The sequence below is a fragment of the Podarcis melisellensis genome (genome assembly GCF_964234715.1).
Source record: "Podarcis melisellensis genome assembly, chromosome: 16".
Lineage (NCBI taxonomy): Eukaryota > Metazoa > Chordata > Lepidosauria > Squamata > Lacertidae > Podarcis > Podarcis melisellensis.
Window position 1 is genome coordinate 4,153,329 of NC_138533.1, and position 17,698 is coordinate 4,171,026.

The 17,698-nt window shown below is 45.7% G+C and overlaps 3 long non-coding RNA genes across 3 annotated transcripts in view; 2 read left to right on the forward strand and 1 right to left on the reverse strand.

Moving 5' to 3' along the window:
* LOC309358785 overlaps positions 1-17,553 on the forward strand; it is a 31,353-nt gene extending 13,800 nt beyond the window's left edge. Inside the window, exon 2 of the long non-coding RNA XR_014163596.1 lies at positions 14,425-17,553. This is a non-coding gene — a long non-coding RNA (uncharacterized lncRNA). The remainder of the gene's footprint in view (positions 1-14,424) is intronic.
* Positions 1-17,698, forward strand: part of LOC309358749 — a 129,280-nt gene that overhangs the window by 32,984 nt on the left and 78,598 nt on the right. The gene's annotated exons all lie outside the window — the stretch shown is intronic.
* Positions 6,825-10,308, reverse strand: LOC309358796. Its single transcript, XR_014163609.1, has 2 exons — positions 9,774-10,308; positions 6,825-7,459 (listed from the first exon to the last, which is right to left on the reverse strand). It is a non-coding gene; the product is annotated as an uncharacterized lncRNA (long non-coding RNA).

The following is a 17,698-nucleotide window of genomic DNA, read 5'->3' on the forward strand; positions in this document are numbered from 1 at the left end:
GGTTCCTCTCCCCCTCCCTGCGGAGGTGTGGATTGCGCACGCGCTGCATCCCTGGGAAAGAGGGGAGGTGCTCTCGCTGGCGTGCGTCCCCAACGCCCTTCATCTTTGCTCCATGGACGTTCTTCCAGACGCACCCCAATTGTCAGCGCCCGCTGGACAACTTCCTGAGTGCTCTTTGGTCTCTCCCCCCTTGCAATTTCATCTTTAACATTTGCATTCAAGCCTTCCCAAAAAAGGTCTCTGACTGGAGCAGAATCTTTCTCCCAACCCAGCGCGTTGACCAATGCAAAAAAGCGAGAATGATACTGCCTTACAGTGGCTCTTCCTTGTTTCAACCCATGTATGTCTTTTCTGGCGATATCAATGTCTATATTAGATAAAAAACACGAATCCATCGCTTTAATGAATGCACCCGCACTTTGGAGTGCCGGATCCTTATCTCTCCACAGATTGCGCAGCCACGCTTTAGCATCTCCATACAAATGGGATAAGATAAACCCCACCTTCTCCTGCTCATCTCTAAAGTCTTTATCCAGCAGTTGCAGCGCAAACAGCACGTCTGCTCGGAAGTTAGGGTACTGCTGTAAATTCCCATCGAAATGCGAGACCAGGTTGCCTCCTCTTTTCCCCAGCCCAATCCCCTCTGATTTGGGTCCTGGTTGCCCCTGCTTAGTAAGCACTTCCAACCTGGTTTGGAGATCCCTGTAGGCGGCAGCCGCTTCATCTTCCCTTTTCCTGGATGCGAGTATCTCCGCGTTGAGTTGTGTCACTGCATTTTGCAGGGCTGCTATTTGCTGTTCGGCAGTCATCTTGCCTGACTTTTGTGAGCTCGCGAAACACCAATCTTCGCCCCTCGCTGCGTCCACTCACGTTGCGAGGTTTTTGGTGCAAAAGTGAGATGGAGCTTACTGTCAGAGCTGGCTCCAGGTCCCAGCTCACAGAGGACCCACGCTAGCCGGTAGTAATGTACAAAAGTCTTTATTGAAGTACAGTTTCCATTTCCAAGCCGCAGCGCCCCAGCTCTACGTCTTAGAGGCTAGACTGGCGAAGCTCCATCTGAGTCTCCACCCCCTGTACACCAGTTTAAGACTCTAACCTTACTCCACCTCTTCCGTCTCTCCTTTCTCCTCTGGGTCCTTCTGCCCCCCGGGGTCTCCTCCTTTCTGGACTCTTCTGACGCTGACGCTGACCCCCCTGACTCCTCTCCCTCCTTTCGGCGGGCTTTGGGACCTGGCTCCCTATCCGGGCTGCCAACTGCGCCGCCCTCCTGTACATTTGAACTTGGCGCGCGCGCCCAGCCTTCCACCTTCCTCTTGACCGTTTCCTCGCTCTCCGATGGAGGCGTGGCCAATCCTGACTCCTCTCCTCCCACTGGCGGTGAGCCTCCTGGTCCCGATACCTGGGACTCCTCCCCCCTACTGCGCTCTGGTGGGGAAGCTGGTCCTGATTTCCAACTGCTGCTCTCTGAGTCCCCTCTGGCCCCTTCTTCCTGGGGTGTCCCCCTAGGCACCCCCTTGCTCTGACCATGGGAGCCCCTTTCTGTGAATCTTCCGATTCGCTGGAAAGACTCAGAGACCTCGGACCGCTGTCATCGCTAACATTTCCTTCGGATTCCTCCCCCTCGCTCTCTATTTCCTCCCTTTCCTGTGCCTCTGCTCCTGAGCCCCTGACAATAGGTCACTGCTCTCACCGTACAGAGGGGAGAGGAGGGTCCGGGAGGTAGGAGGGGAAGTGCTCACACACCCGCTACTGGAAGAGAGGGAACGCCACCACGAGATAATGGAGATCCTGGATTCGCGCTGGCGAGGGCGGCAGGTGGAGTACCTAGTGGCTTGGGAGGGGGAACCCGAGTCAGAAAATACGTGGGTTCCCGCGGGGGAAATAGATGATGAATATCTGGTGGAAGTGTTCCACAACCCCTTGAGAGATTCTGGGAGGAGCAATTGGCCACCACCGATGAGGAAGAAGAGGATTTCATGGGTTTTCCGGCTTCCCAGGAGGAAGGAGGAGAATCGTCAGGAGAGGAAGAATCAGATTGGGAAGCTCCTCCCGCGAGAAATCGGAGCGGGTGGGAAGCGGGGTTTGAGTCCTCAGACGATGACGGCAGCTCCTTTAGGGGGTTCCCTGCATCGTCGGCTGAAGAAGGGGACAAGGTCCCGTCACAGGGTCAGGCCGGGGGTGGAGGGGGTCCTGGGAGGGAGGTGGATGTCAGGGAACTGACATCAGAGTGAGAAGCGGAGGCAGGGCTCCCGAGCGATGCCGGAGAGGGGACCAGCAGGGGGGAAGGAATTCAAGGTAACACCAATAGAGAAGTGAGGGAGATGGAGGAATTGGAGACAGGGCTCCAAGACCCTTCACCCGAAACCAGTGGAGAGAGCGCTGGCACGCCCCTGCCTTCCCCTTACTTGCGCAGACGCGTTCCACGCAGGGAACATAGGAGGAGACTCGGGGTCAAGCAGCTTTTATGCTGAAAGAGGTTCAAGAAACGCCCACTGACGGATTCTGCAAGTGACTAACAGGTCACGGAGGGCGAGATCTGACCCTAAGCATGGTTGGGCAAGCAATCTAACTACATCTAAGGCCATTTACGCACAAGTAACCCCTCACAACCATTATAAGCGCTGCAACCCCAGAGTCGTTTGCGACTGGACTTAACTGTCAGGGGTCCTTTACCTTTTATTAATTTGTGATGCAGGTCCCCAACCAATTAATTACTTTGCAAAGCTAAGCAGGGTCCAGTATTGTTTCAGACTGGATGGGAGACTACATGTTGAGATTCCCTGGGGGGCTGGCTTTTGGGGTCCCTTCCAACTCTACAATCCCATGATTTTATGCGCTAATGCAGAGGTCAGCAAACTTTTTCAGCAGGGGGCCGGTCCACTGTCCCTCGGACCTTGTGGGGGGCCAGACTATATTTTGAAGGCAAAAAATGAACAAATTCCTATTCCCCACAAACAACCCAGAGGTGCATTTCAAATAAAAGCACACATTCTACTCATGTAAAAACACCAGGCAGGCCCCACAAATAACCCAGAGATGCATATAAAATAAAAGGACACATTCCACTCATGTAAAAGCAGGCTGATTCTTGGACCATCCACGGGCCGGATTTAGAAGGCGATTGGGCCGGATCTGGCCCCCAGGCCTTAGTTTGCCTACCCATGCACTAATGTCTAGGAACTTAATGCGCTAGCAGCTTTCTTGCTGCACCACTAGGAGGACTAAATGTAACATGTTCCAATAAATTACCTTTCATGTCAGCCACCCCTTTGCTCAGGAAGCTGTTTAGCTTTGTTTTTCCGCAACTTCATCTTGGATATTCTTCATGTTCCTCTTAATGGGACTTGGGGTGTTTCCTGAATCATTCATGCTCCTTTAGCGTAATGTTTGCAGCATATGTTATCCTGGCCACAGAGGTACACACTTCATACCTTTCGAGCACATTGACAGCACAGTTTTCCCCTTTAAAAACGATGGGCTCTGTCAGACAGCTGGGAATCGTAGCTCTGTGAGGGGTAAACTGCATTTCCCAAAATCCTTTGATGGGAAAATATACTGTGAACGTTTGAGGCCTTGTACTGTTAAAATACCCTGCAAGCATGCGTAGCAGAAGTCCTTCTTGAGCAGTCTTGGGAGGTGAGAGAGAAGAGAAAACTTATTTAATTGGGAGGAGCCTGGATCAAGTCCATTCATCCACACTGGTCCGGGTGGGAGTGGGTGCAGGACTATCTGGCCAACGTGGGGATTTAGGGAAAGCCACTTCCGAGCTGGAGAGGAGGGGGGGTTGCGGGCTTCATGCCCTCCCCCCACATGTGCAGGGGCTGGCTTGCAGTCCCCGCGAGAGCAGGGAATCCTCAGGCGCGTCATGTCCCTTGCCAGCCAATCGGCTGGCCCGGGAGGCGTGGCCCGCGCTATTTAGGGCTGGCGCGCCTGAGGAGTTCCTTCTTTCTCTGCTCCAGCGCCCCAGCTGCTCCGGTTTCACCACCCTCCCACCCTTTAGGTTTGGCTCTTTGACATTGCTATGGACTTCGGTTGGTCGCCGTCGAGGGGCCTGGTAGGATTTTTTTCCACTTGGCGAATTGGCACCAGCCCTTTGGTTTTTCGCCTACCTCGCAGCAAATCGTAACAACTTCCTCGGCATTGGCGGTTAGGCACTGGTAAGGGTATTGATATGCAGATGCACAAAGATAAAGAAGGTTCTTTTTATCATATGTGGTGGGAATGTAAGAAAGTGAAAGACTTCTGGGGAAAAATAGATAATGAATTGAAGAAGATTTTAAAATATACATTTATAAAGAAACCAGAAGTCTTTCTGTTAGGGATATTAGGAAACGAGATAAAAAGAAGAGATGGTAATTTTTTCCAATATGCAGTAACAGCAGCAAGAGTGTTACTGGCCCAGAACTGGAAACAGCAAGAAATACCGACTGTGGAAGAATGGAGAATGAAGTTGTTGGACTATATGGAGCTGGACAAATTGACAGGAAAGATTAGATACTTAAGAGACCAAAAGTTCATTGAGGACTGGGAGAAATTTGTGGAATATCTGGAACATATAAGTGAGGGACAGATAACGCTAACGGGATTTAAAGAAACACTGTGAAAGACTATGAAATATTGTCTAAAGGGAATAGAAAGAAAGATATAAACAATGTCAATACAAAATTAAGAAATGCGCAATTTAAATTATAACTACAGATGATTTACGGATAAGCTGGAGGAAGTCCTAAAAAGGAATATGTTGTGAAATTTTGATGTGAAACTAATATGTTTTTTCTTTTGATATAAATTAATAAAAATTCATTTTTAAAAAAATGATATGCATATGCAAGCTGGGAAGGAAGCGCCATCACCTTCCCCCAAATTGAAGGGTAGTCTGGTAAAGGATTCCGGGGGGGCGTGTCCCTCTCTGAAGCCTATGGAGGTGAGGGCCTAAGGCACCCCCCCATCAGTGACCCCGGGGGAGCTCCTGGTTGATGTACATCAGCAGGACTCCCCCTACTGGTGGTTAACCCTTGCCGGTCTTCTAGCAATCAGGCTGAAGCCGGTTAGTCGATAGGACCAATGCCTAAGCCAATACCGCTCAATTCCTGTAATCAATAAAGTTGTGGCCTAATTTTGCCCATTAACCTAAAATACTGGTGTCCTGTGTCTTTATTTCCATGGGGGAGGTGGGAACTCGCCACGCAAGATGGCCAGAGGGTGAACACACTTGGTGACTGGTGTCAGCAACAGTGTCTCCTGAGGCTTCAGAAACTCTAATCAGGTACCATGAAGACCCTAGTATAAATATCCACATTCCTTCCTGTACATATTGTCCCTTTAATAGATCGAAACATTAATTCAAAGTTCATTTTGTCTCTCGTTCGGGTGTCTAGCTCATGCTTCTTACACCAACTACTAGGAGGTTTGGAAAGCATTTAGAGTAAACTGGGGGTGGGGGTGGCAAAAAACTAAAGGAGGGCAGCATTAGGGAAAGTGTTTGTTGGGTTAATTCCACTTAAGTTGGTAATGTTGACTCATGCCCCACCTGGCTAAATCTGGTGACTTTCTTATCCGTGTTACTGGGCAGATATGGCAGGTAAATTTGAGTACAAAAGGACTCAGGTGACAGCATACAGTGTGGGGTTGTGGTAGGAGTTTGCAGGTGAAGTACATTTTCTGCCTGAAAAGACTCTGGTTCCTATAGATGGCTAAGGGTGCTGGGAATCATAGCTCTGTGAGGCATGATCTACATTTCCCAGAATTCTTGGGGAGGACAATATTCCGTGATTCCTGGAACTGTCAGTGTTCAAGGCCTTTATGCTGTCACAATGACCCTGCAAATGTTTGGAGCAGAGATTATTGGTGAGCAGGGCTTTGAGAGAGGGAAGGAGACGATGCTTCTGAAGCCTGAAGGAGTCAAGAGAACACCCTGAATTCCATTAAAAGGAAACACTGAGAACATCATCCAAAGTGAAGCTGAGCCTAAATTAAGCTAAGCAGGTTCCCGAGCCAAGGTGTAACCTGACCTGCAAGATACCTTTCGGAACATAGTATGTGAAGGTTGAACATTGTCCTGGTCTTGTGGTAACAGCTTAGGAATGCTTGTCCCTTCAACCTGTCAATTTTAGATATCCCAGTTTCTCACTGTTTCCAAATGTGAATTCAGCTCCCTTCGTGTCTACAGCAGTTTTTTATTTATTTATTTTTTAAGCCTATTGAAAATTCATAAGCATCAGTGAAAAATTCTCCCAATTCCCCACATTTCAGCATGGAATTTTGCAACCAAAGTCCACTGATCTAATCCACATTTGTATGTTAAGCTAATTCACTAATCTCTTCATTTTATGCACTCTTTCATCTTGACATATGGGTTTTTCTTTCTTTCAAAATATTGCTTGCTTGGGGAACAGCATCACACCTTCATACAAGTGCGTATTTCGAAGGGTGCTGTGCTTTGGCTATTATGTCAATTTGTAAATTGTGAATTGGAGAGATTCACCTTTAAATGCAAACTCAACTCAACCCCCCTAACCCCATTCCTGGCAAGGGTAAAAAGTACTCTCAGAAGAGTCCTCTTTCTGCTGACTTCATCACGCCTGGACACCTTGGAACTGCAGAAACAGCTGCCAAGGAGTAGCTGGGAATCCCTCCTTCCAACTGAGCGGTGCCTGTCTTGGCAGGGACTTTCAGGCAGGAGAAGCTGATAGGGGTCAGCACAGATGGGTGTGGGACAGGATCAGACACATATCAAGGAGACATATTTGTGATTGCCAGTTGCCCTTCATGAAAGGTGAGCTGAGAACCAGTAAAGCAGGAGAAAAACACGCAAGAGGCCTCTGTGATGCTGCAGTGAAGCTTTAATGGCTAGCAAGGAAGGAGGGAACATTCTCTGGGATCAACAGGTCAAGCAGGAGAAGACATTCAACATTAAGAGGTTAAAGGAAAGCAAAACACTCATAAAAGTGTTCACAGGAGGCCAAAATGGCCCCAGGCTAGAGCCTCTTGGTGGAAGATGTTCAGATCTTCCGCCAATTCTGACTCAGTGAACTGAGGCTTGCATGGCATAAATGGAGGATACACTCAGCAGAGAAGGAAGGAAGATTTGCAAGGGGAAAGAATGTGTTACAGAGCAAAGATGACATGTCGGCAGCCATGGATAGTTTGCGTAGTGGGCGCTCAGCATTTCGGACTTCCTGGCCCTCCAGAGCACAAACTACATTACATTAGGATCAGAAAAGCAGACGATTCTCAACTGGGCGCATCTGGTGAGTGACATGACTGCCGTGCATTCTGTTCAAAACGTGAGACCATCCAAAGTATCAAAGGAAGCAGCAGAAGTGAATCCTCAACGAGGGAATCGTAGTGGCCGCTCGACAACGAAAGCGAATTTGTATATTATAGCTATAAGATCCTCGTCTCGGGGGGAGGGAGTTAGATTGTTGAGACCAGACATCTTGCAAGGGTCTTGGATACTCTGAAATGATATGTTTTCAAGGATACTTTCAGAAACATGTGAAAACAGGGGAAATCAGACATTATCTCTCAGATAACCAGAGAAATATTTGTCAGACAGGGAGGAGGCAGTTCCCCTTACTTTTCAGCTTTTATATTGAGATTCCTTTACGATGACTTAAAGAATGCATATCCAGGAAGGAGACAGTTCAGATAACGAGAGATATAAAAGATTAATTTAATGTTGATTTTTAATCGTTGCAGCCAGGCCTGGAACAGTAAGTTGAATGATGGTAAAACATTAAAATAGTGATTTTAAAATGGAAAAGTCTCAATGATTCCCACCCCCATTTGACAGGTTGTGTCTCTCTGACCCTTCTCCCTCTCCCTCTGAAATTTGAGAGACGTCTCTCATGCTCTGGCCCTGCAGGATCCTTCCTCTTCTGGGCTCAGACTGTTGGTCCCCCTAGTTGAGTGTTGTTTCTACAGCAGGGATGGGGACGGGTAGCCTTCCAGAGCTTGTGGAACTACAACTCCCAGCAGCCCTAGCAGCCAACATTGGCCAAGGCCAGAGGGGGTGGGAGTTGTTTTACATCTGGAGGACCACAGGTTCCCCAGCCCTGCTAAGCTGTGAGTGGGATTGACGTCCCAGGAGTCCAGCTGAGCCTCTTTCCCTGTCTGACCTGCCTCACCCAAGAAAAGGCAACTGTCAGCCCTGCCTAAAGTGCTCCTCAGTCCTCCCGTTGAGAGGCAACGTGGGCACATCCTGTGACAACGGCACAGCACCTTTCTCAGAAGAAGAGGAGGATGGGGCACTGGCCTGAGATTCCCAGAGGAGGGAAAATGGGTCCAGGGATCTTCCCATTACACAGAGCTGCTCTTTCAAACACAGCACAACCAGATCCAGAACAGGACATCTTCCCCTTGCCAGTTCTGGTCTCTTAGGAGGAAGAGATCCCCCTTTTCACCCTCATCCAACTCCATCCCAGAGAGGGCCCAGCGCCACATTTCAGAAGTCCTATTAGAAGTGGGACTTCTGTTTGAGCCCAAAACAATGCCAGTGGCACAGGGAATTGCAAGTAAAGACCTGAAGGTCTCTTCCCAAATCTGATTTCCATGTGAAGCTAAGAAGGAAGGCATGTTGGGGAAAAACCCCAGTAAATAACTGCCCCATAGTCAATCCGTTGCAAACTTCTTTGCTCTAGTAATCAATTTACTTAAAAGTAGCTTACCAAAAGCTGAAGAAGCTGAGCAGCCGAAGAGAGGAGATCTTCAAAAGTGCTGGTGGAAAAGCCCTACGCGCTGAGCCCTTTTATGCAGGTTCTCTCTGCACCTGCAGCAAATATCTTGCTTCAGCACCACTAATTTGGGTAATTAATTCTACCAGCTAAGATATTTGTTCCAAGTGCAGAGAGAAACTGTCTGCCTCTGAGCTGTCACCTCCCGCAAACCAACTGGTGGAAAGCTGGTGGAAAAGCCATACATTGTGGGCCCTTTTAGACGGTTTCTCATGAGAGTTCAAGCAAACAATTTGGCATGGTGCGACTAATTTGGCTAAGTATGCCGCACCTCAATTTCCTCTAGATTTCCCTGGATGTTCCAAGCCACCTTCCCACATTCAGCATTACATTCAGAAGAGAGGGAGCTCCTTTCAATGCATCTGACCATGGGTTCATCTAGCAGAGGGTCGTCCCTAGAGCAGGAATGGGGAACGCTTTGAATCTGAACTACAAATCTCAGCAGCTGCAGGAAGCAGAGAAGATGAGGGCTGTAGTTTGGCAATGTCTGGAGGGCCAGAGGTTCCCCACCTCTGTTCACCAGAAAGAAGGATTCCCTTTCCAGGGTTTCAGGGGAGCACCTGGCTCTGCCAGACCTGCCTCATTCAAGAAAGGGTCAGTGTGGCTGGAACAAGGCAGCCCTGCATAGAGTGAGCCTCAAAAATCCAGTTCAGATGCTACATGGGCAGCAGGTGTGACCATGGCCAGAGCAGCTTTCTCCAGAAAGACAGGGAACAGGGACACTAGGCAAGGTTTTGCAAAACCACTCAGGACCACGGCTGCTATCTTCTTTTCTTAGCTGGCTCCAACCATGAAAGTACCCAGTTTCGCATTTCTAAAAGCCCCAATACAACTCTAGGTTAAAATTTTCTGTTGAGCCCTAAACAATCTTAGTAGCACAACTTCTAGGATGTGGAGATTTGCGTTTCTCTTCCCAAAACTGCTTCTTGTCTTGACAGCTAATTGAGTCAAACCAAATTTCAAAAAGATCTCTGTTCCATAATCAAACAGTTCCTTCCTTCTCTCCTCTAAGAAGCGATTCAATGAAAGACAACTTACCAAGTGATGGAGAAGCCGAGTGGCGGAAGAGAGGAGATGTTTCAAGGCACTGGTGGAAAAGCCTTTTATACCGTTTCTCTCTGGACTTTTCGGGCAACATGGCGTCACTAATTTGGCTAAGTATACCCCACCCCAGTCAAGTCTAGACTTTACCGGAATGCTCCTGGCCACCCTCCCAGACCCTGTAACCCAATTGTAAGATGCTATCTTTCATGTCAGGCGACGTCTTGGCTCAGGAAACTGCTTTGCTTTCTTTTGGCTCAGCTTCATCTTGGAAGTTCTTCGTGTTCCTCTTTATGGGATTTGGTTTTTTTAAGCCTTCATGCTTTTGAAGCATCACATGTGGAGCATCATGGCTACAGACAAACTTCATTGTTGAAACACATTTAAAACACTTTTCCCTCTTCATAGAATTCAGTTTAGGGAAGGCTTTAATATTTGATGAATTATTGTATTTTAATCTTTTGTTGGAAGCCGCTCAGAGTGGCTGGGGAAACCCAGCCTGATGGGTGGGTTATGAATAAATTATTATTATTATTATTATTATTATTATTATTATTATTATTAGGCACTGTAGATCTTTAAGGGCGCTGGGAATTGTAGCACTGTGAGGGGGGGACAGGCATTGGACAGGATCCACACACACCTGGCTCCCTTAAAGAGGATACCCTTAATGAGGAGGGGCAGGCAGAGGCTACAACCTTCCCTCCATCCAAACAAAGGCTTACCTGCATTTCCCAGCAGCGGGGACCCAGAGGCAGAATGCGGAGGAAGGAGAAGGCAGGCTCCACGGCCAGTAGCCATTGGTAGCCTTATTATCCTCCACGAAACTGCCTCATTGCCTTTCAAAGCCATCCAAATTGGCGGCCATCGCTGTCTCCTGTGGGGGGGAGTTCCGCAGTTTAATTATGTATTGTGAAAATTGTTTTTTCTCTGGAGGCGTCTGCCTTTGGGGGAATTCCAGTAGCACAGGGTGGTGGTTGTCTTCATTAAGAACTGGGGTGGCATTCCAGTGGGATGAGAAAATGCCTTTTCACCCCATTCCGATTTCCATAATGGTAAACAGCAACTCCTGGGTATGAGGAGCAGAGCACTGCCCTTCCTCTTCACCCTGTTCTCATCTCAGCACAGTCCTTTGCCACACACCAACTCTTGTGCGAGAGGGAGAAGCAGGCGGCCATTTTCCTTGGGAGAGCAACGGCTTAGAGCCACTAGTCCTCTCCATTTACAGATAGGTAGCCGTGTTGGTCTGCCATAGTCAAAATAAAAAAATTCCTTCCAGTAGCACCTTAAAGACCAACTAAGTTAGTTCTTGGTATGAGCTTTCGTGTGCATGTGTATCTGAAGAAGTGTGCATGCACACGAAAGCTCATACCAAGAACTAACTTAGTTGGTCCTTAAGGTGCTACTGGAAGGAATTTTTTTATTTAGTCCTCTCCATGTAACATTGCTGTGGGGCTTCAGAGCGGTTCTCTGTTTTCCACTGAAGGAGAGACAAGAGCCTTTTAGGAAACAGCTCTCTAGTCCCTGTGGCAAACGGCTGAGGCCCAGAGCCTTTCCTTTATAGTGGATTTCAGTGGCCATCTTGAACCCCACAGCAAAAGGGCCGCTTCCCACAGAGCCAAAAGGCTCTTCCCATGACTATGGGACTCTCTGTGCCTTCTTCAATGCATCTCTTACACCCATGTATTGTGGCTCATTTCAGGGAACCAAAAGAACAAGGGGAACTATTTTCTCTCTGAAGGACTCCAAAGGGGGCGGAGACACACGGCGGGTGGTGACATTTTTGCAAAGCAATTTTCCTCTGCATGTGATGTTCAGTGATATTATTTGTATTTGTATTTCTATTTGTATTCATGTGGACGCTTTAGCATGGCAGATGCATCTTCCAAGTGGATGTACAGCAGAGGGAGGAAGTTTGTACACATGGCAGAATCACAGACTCCTCCTTAAAGCTTAGGAAATGGGAGTGTTTTGAAATTTTGTTCCCTAAAGCTAAAACTCGTCACCGTTCATAATATTATATTTATTTTATTTCACATCATTTAAAAACTGCTTGATTGTCATAAAACCTCAAGAGTTTTTTGTTTTGGTAAACCTTTCCACTCCCAATATGATTCTCAGCCCAAATATACTTTCTCATGTGATTGGTTGCTCTTTGTCCTTAAAACTGTATATTATATGAGAAGTAAAATGATCACACCTTTTTCCTTAAATGGTAGAAAGCATTCTTGTGTTATTTGTCTTGTGCTATTTGTATTACAGTGGTGCCTCACAAGACGAAAAGAATTCGTTCCGCAAGTCTTTTCGTCTTGCGATGTTTTTTGTCTTGTGAAGCACGGTCCGTCGCAACTGCGCCTCTTCAAGCGGCTTTTAAAAAAAAGCGCAAGATGTTTTCGTCTTGCAAAGCAAGCCCATACGGAAATTCGTCTAGCGAAGCAATGCAAAACCGAAAAACCCTTTCGTCTAGCGAGTTTTTCGTCTTGCGAGGCATTCGTCTTGCGGGGCACCACTGTACTTCAAATGTCATATCTCATTACTGCGTCTATGTAATCGTCCTTTATGAATGTATCACAATGTATATATCACAATGTATTCAGTGCATCGCTGTTTCTATGTATGAGTATATCTTTTTTCTATAAGAATGAAACTGCTCCTAATCTTGTAAAATGTCAAAGTGTATCTTCCTGCCACTACAAATACGAATGTATCTGTACTTCATATTTGGCAACACCACAGTGCCACCTACTGAGTCTACAGTGCTAAACTAATCACTCACACAAACATAAAAAACAAAGACTTTATTTCACAATAGTTCATTCATGGCCAAACTCCCATTCATACCCTCGTTAATATGCTGATGTAGAGTCAACGCAAAGCCCAAAGCGATAAATCCTGTCTTCCTTCCTGTAAGCGCCAGACATAACCATCAAGACCCCACCTAAAAAACATAAAGGAACATTGAATAATCTTTAGTGAGAAGAGAAATCAGGATGGGCTCAAAGATAGGTAAAACCATGGGTAGGCAAACTGAGGGCTGGGGGCCGGATCCGGCCCAATCGCCTTCTAAATCCGGCCCACAGATGGTCCGGGAATCAGCGTGTTTTTACATGAGTAGAATGTGTCTTTTATTTAAAATGCATTGCTGGGTTATTTGTGGGGCATAGGAGTTCTTTTCCCCCCCAAAATATAGTCCGGCCCCCCACAAGGTTTGAGGGACAGTGGACTGGCCCCCGGCTGAAAAGGTTTGCTGACCCCTGGTAAAACCCATCAACCTCTCCCATCCTATTGTCAACATGTTCCTCAATCCCCCCCACAGTTCCTCAATCACTGAAATATCAACCCTTTGTCAAACACTTAGCTGGCAATCGTACCATCGCTCTTCGTGACATTTTTTACCACTCTGTATAATGGGCCAAAATATAAATGTGAGCTTTTTACTTTGTTCGAGCTTCTCTCTCTTTTGCACACGTGGGGACCCACAGGTTGAGAACGGCTGGTCTAGTATATGCGAATTCTCTAATGTCATCCATTCCTTCAACCAGCCAACAATGACAGACTCTCAATAAAGAAGAAATTAATGTAGACTGAAGTAAAGACTGTATTTTTATGTCATCTCTTTCAGGACCCTGGATAATACCATGGTTAGTAATTTCACAGCTCAAGTCAGGCAAAATAGCTCCCATCTAGCCTGGTTTATAAAGCAGGTTTATATCACACCTCCTCCTCCAAGAAGCTCAAGGTAGTACACATGTATTTTCTTTCCAACTTTAACAAAATCAATTGGAAAACAAAAACGGAAAATAACCCACGAGGGTGGCCACCTTCGCATCTCTAAGGGTCTAATTGGAAGTCTAAGTTCCCATTTGTGTGAAATTTCATTTGAGCCCTAAACAATTCCAGTGGCACGCCCAGTTGCTCGTGGAGATTTGAACGTCTCTTTCCACCAATCTGAATTTTATCTGTCGATAGACATCAAATCATGCTGCATAAAATCTCAAATAAATATCTGCTTCGGAACCAAGTGATTCCTTCATTCCCTGCCCTAAGAAGAGAGTAAGTGAAAGGTAAGTTAGCAAAAGAACTGAAGAAGATGCCAGAAGGCACTGGCAGAAAATCCGCACATGGTGAGCCCCTCGGGCCAGCCCCAGACATTTTGGCACCTCGTGAATCAGAAATGGGTGCTCTCCCCCCACATTCTAGTCTGTTAAGGGTGCTTTTTATATAAAGTTAAGGCTTTGTTGTGTTTTTATATATATTGTAAGCCGCCCAGAGTGGCTGGGGAAACCCAGCAAGATGGGTGGGATATTAATTAAAAAATTATTATTATTATATTCCCGCCCTCCCACCCCACCTTCCCATCAGAAGTCAAGGAAATACAGAACTGTCTGACTTTTAGAAGGTATCTGAAGGCTATAGGGATGTTTTTAATGTTTGATGTGTTGGAGGGGGATTTCCAGCCGGTGGCAGAGGACAGAGTGACTCCAGGAGACATAGGTGTAAAAACCCAAACTAAAACGAAGACTTTATTACTAAGCAAATAAACACAAACTCTGGTGGATGTTATTCCTGCAGGCCGGCAACAAAACTCAGCTTTTTTCCTTTATAGCAACGGTCACCTGCAGCCAATTAATCCCAGAAACTCTTAAAGGTATACACACATGTTTCTGTGCCGAATGTCCTCTAACACCCCCTCTCATTCAAACAGAAACAATAGTATTTTAAACAGAACAGAACATATTTACATATCACACACAGCAACTCCCAACTTTGCTACCAGTCGTGCATGTTTTTTGAATTTCTAAACCGAGATAATTTTTTACTGGACCCAAATCTCTTACTTTAAATTCCTTTCTTAGTTGTTCTGCAAATTTTTCCACTTGCTTGTCACTTTTTGTAGAGTAAAGCAAATCATCAACATAACACAAACACAATTCTTGTTTATCACCCTTTCCTTTAGTGTACAAGCAGTTATCAGCTAAGCTTCTTTTAAAACCAAGATTTTTTAAAGCATTATCAAGACACTCGTTCCAATTTCTAGCTGACTGTTTGAGCCCATAAATTGCTTTGTTCAGCCTATATACAGAATTCTGTTCTCCTGCCTCAAAACCTGGCGCTTGATTCATAAAAATTTCTTCTTGCAGATTTGCGTTAAGATAAGCTGTTTCAATATCAAAATGGTTTACCTTAAACCCACGTTGTGCTGCAAGAGCTAGCAATAAGCGTACACTTTCACTCCTTGCAGTAGGAGAAAAGGTTTCATCAAAGCTTTCACCTTTTCTTTGAGTAAAGCCTTGTGCTACCAGTCTGGCTTTGTACTTAACATCACCATCTGCCAAGTGTTTTATTTTATACACCCATCTACAGCCCACTGCCTTTTTTCCTTCTGGCAATGGCTCAATGGTAAAGACATTGTGTTCTGCTAAAGATTTCATTTCTGCTTTCATTGCATTTTTCCACCTTACTATTTCCTGGTGTGGTAACTTTAAATCTTCCTCATAATCACGAGGTTCCTTTTTCACATCAACAGTTTTAGCTTCTTGTATAGTAAACCTTTCTGGAGGTACCCCATTATTGCTTCTTTGTGACCTTCTAACTTGAACACTCTCCCCCTCTGAACTATCTTCCCCTTCTGATTTATCCTGCTCAGGAGAAATTGGTTCAGCTTTAGGAGATTGTGTACTGGAATCCTCATCCCCTGAATCCTCATCACTGTCACTTTCAGAACTTTCTTTAATTTGTGGCTTTTCTTCCTCAGATTTCACAAATTTATCTGTATCATCAGAAGATAACACAACTTCTGAATTTCCATGTAAACGAACCCAACCATCTTGCTCACAAAACTCTGCATGTCTTGATATTACAACTCTGCCACGCCCTAGTGCAAAACGATACCCCGTTGACCAAGTTTGATAGCCAACAAACCTAAGTTTCTTTGCCTTGGGCTCTCCTTTCCTTCTCTGTCCTTTTGGGATGTGAACCCAAGCCCAGCAACCAAAAGTTTTAACATGGTCCAAAAAGGGTTTTTTTCCATAAAGCAAAAAATGAGGGGTGTTGTTTATGGTAGAATGAAACAATCTGTTCTGTATGTAGTTAGCACACAGAATTCCTTCCCCCCAATACTTCCTGGATAGGCCAGAATCACATAGCATTGAATCTAGCATTGTTTGTAAAGATCTTATCTTGCGTTCTGCAACTGAATTTTCTTCAGGCGAAAAAGGACACGATCTACGGTGACTAATACCACACTTTTTCAACCAAACTTGGAGGGCTTCAGACATGAACTCGCCTCCACGGTCACTTTGCAACTGGGTAACTTTGTAGGGAAACTGCCTTTCTATATAGTTGACCCAATTCTTAATCAGTTGACCAGTTTCACTTTTGTGTTTTAACAAATATACCCAAGTATACCGGCTATAATCATCCACAAGAACCAAAAAAAACTTTGCTCCTCCTTCAGACTCTGCAAATGGCCCACAAAGGTCTGAATGTACTAAAGCAAATGGCCTCTTGCTAATTCTAGTACTTTCAGGATAAGACCCTCGCTTACTTTTAGACTCCTTGCAGGTATTGCAGTCTAGAAAAACTGAACATTTTTTCATTTTAATTCCCTTGCTTAATTCTGGCATTTTTGCAATACTGCGGAAATTGGCATGCCCCAAACGACGATGCCACAGATGCTGGCACTCATCATGCAAGGCTCTATTACAGGCTTTAACACATGCCCCAGACTCACTTACTAGCTGGTCTTTCAAAACAAACAAACCATTTTGTAGTGACGCTGTAACCACTTTTCCAGCTTTCTCTATTCTACAGCCTGAACCAGAAAAGGTTACTTTAAATCCCTGCTTAACAAGACTTGTTACTGAAAGCAAATTATTTTCTAAACTTGGTACACATAAAACATTGGTAAACTTGGTACTTAAACAGTTGATATTCACACTACCCTTTCCAGCTGACTCATGCACTGTTCCATCAGCTAGTACTACATTTACAGATTTACAAGGCTGCTTTTCTACAAGAGTTTGTGCAGACTTGACAAAAATGTTTGTTGCTGCTGAGTCTAAAATCCAGTCTTGTCCAACGTCGTGACTGGTGCCTCGAACTGCTGCAGAAACATACTGGACTCGACTCTTCCTGTCTCCTCGCTTCCCAGCAAACGCAGGCCGCCCTTGTCTTGTATTTTCTCCCACAGACACAGTGCACTGTTGTACTAAATGCTTGGTTGACCCACAACGATAGCATCTTCTAACTGTGAACGCTGCTTCCTCTCTGTGGTCTACAACCTCTTTAGATTGCCGCTCCTCATCAGTTGCATATCTTTTACTGGACTGCCTCGCATTTCTGGAGTTACAGTGAGGGGTTGTGGCCTTCCTCTCATGGCGTCTTTCCTCCTCATCAAGCAAACGCCCAGTTAAGAAATGCATTGTTAATTGGCTTTCTGGGATTGCTTCCAGAGTCATCACTAAATTGTCCCATGACTCAGGAAGTGAAGACAGCACAATATAAACCTTTCTCTGTTCAGAAAAATGTTCCCCAAGTTCATTTAACTGTGAAAATAAATCACGCATTCTTTGAAGGTGTGTTGAAACACATTCACCCTCACTTAGTCTGGCTCGGTACAGAGCTCTCATTAGAGTAATTTTGCTGCCAGCAGTGTCTCTAATATGTATTGCTCTCAGTGCTTGCCAAATCTCACTTGCTGTTTCAAGGTCTCGCACATGAGATAACTGAGACTTCTCTAAACTCAAAATTAAATTGGCATATGCTTTGTCCTCCAGCCTTTGGTCTGCTTCATCTACTTCTTCATCCTCCTCTTTTACAGGAGGGTTAACAATTGCAGTCCAACATTGTTCTTTCTTTAAAAACGCCTGCATCTGTAAACTCCATGACATATAATTGGACTCTCCCAGTTTCTCTACTGG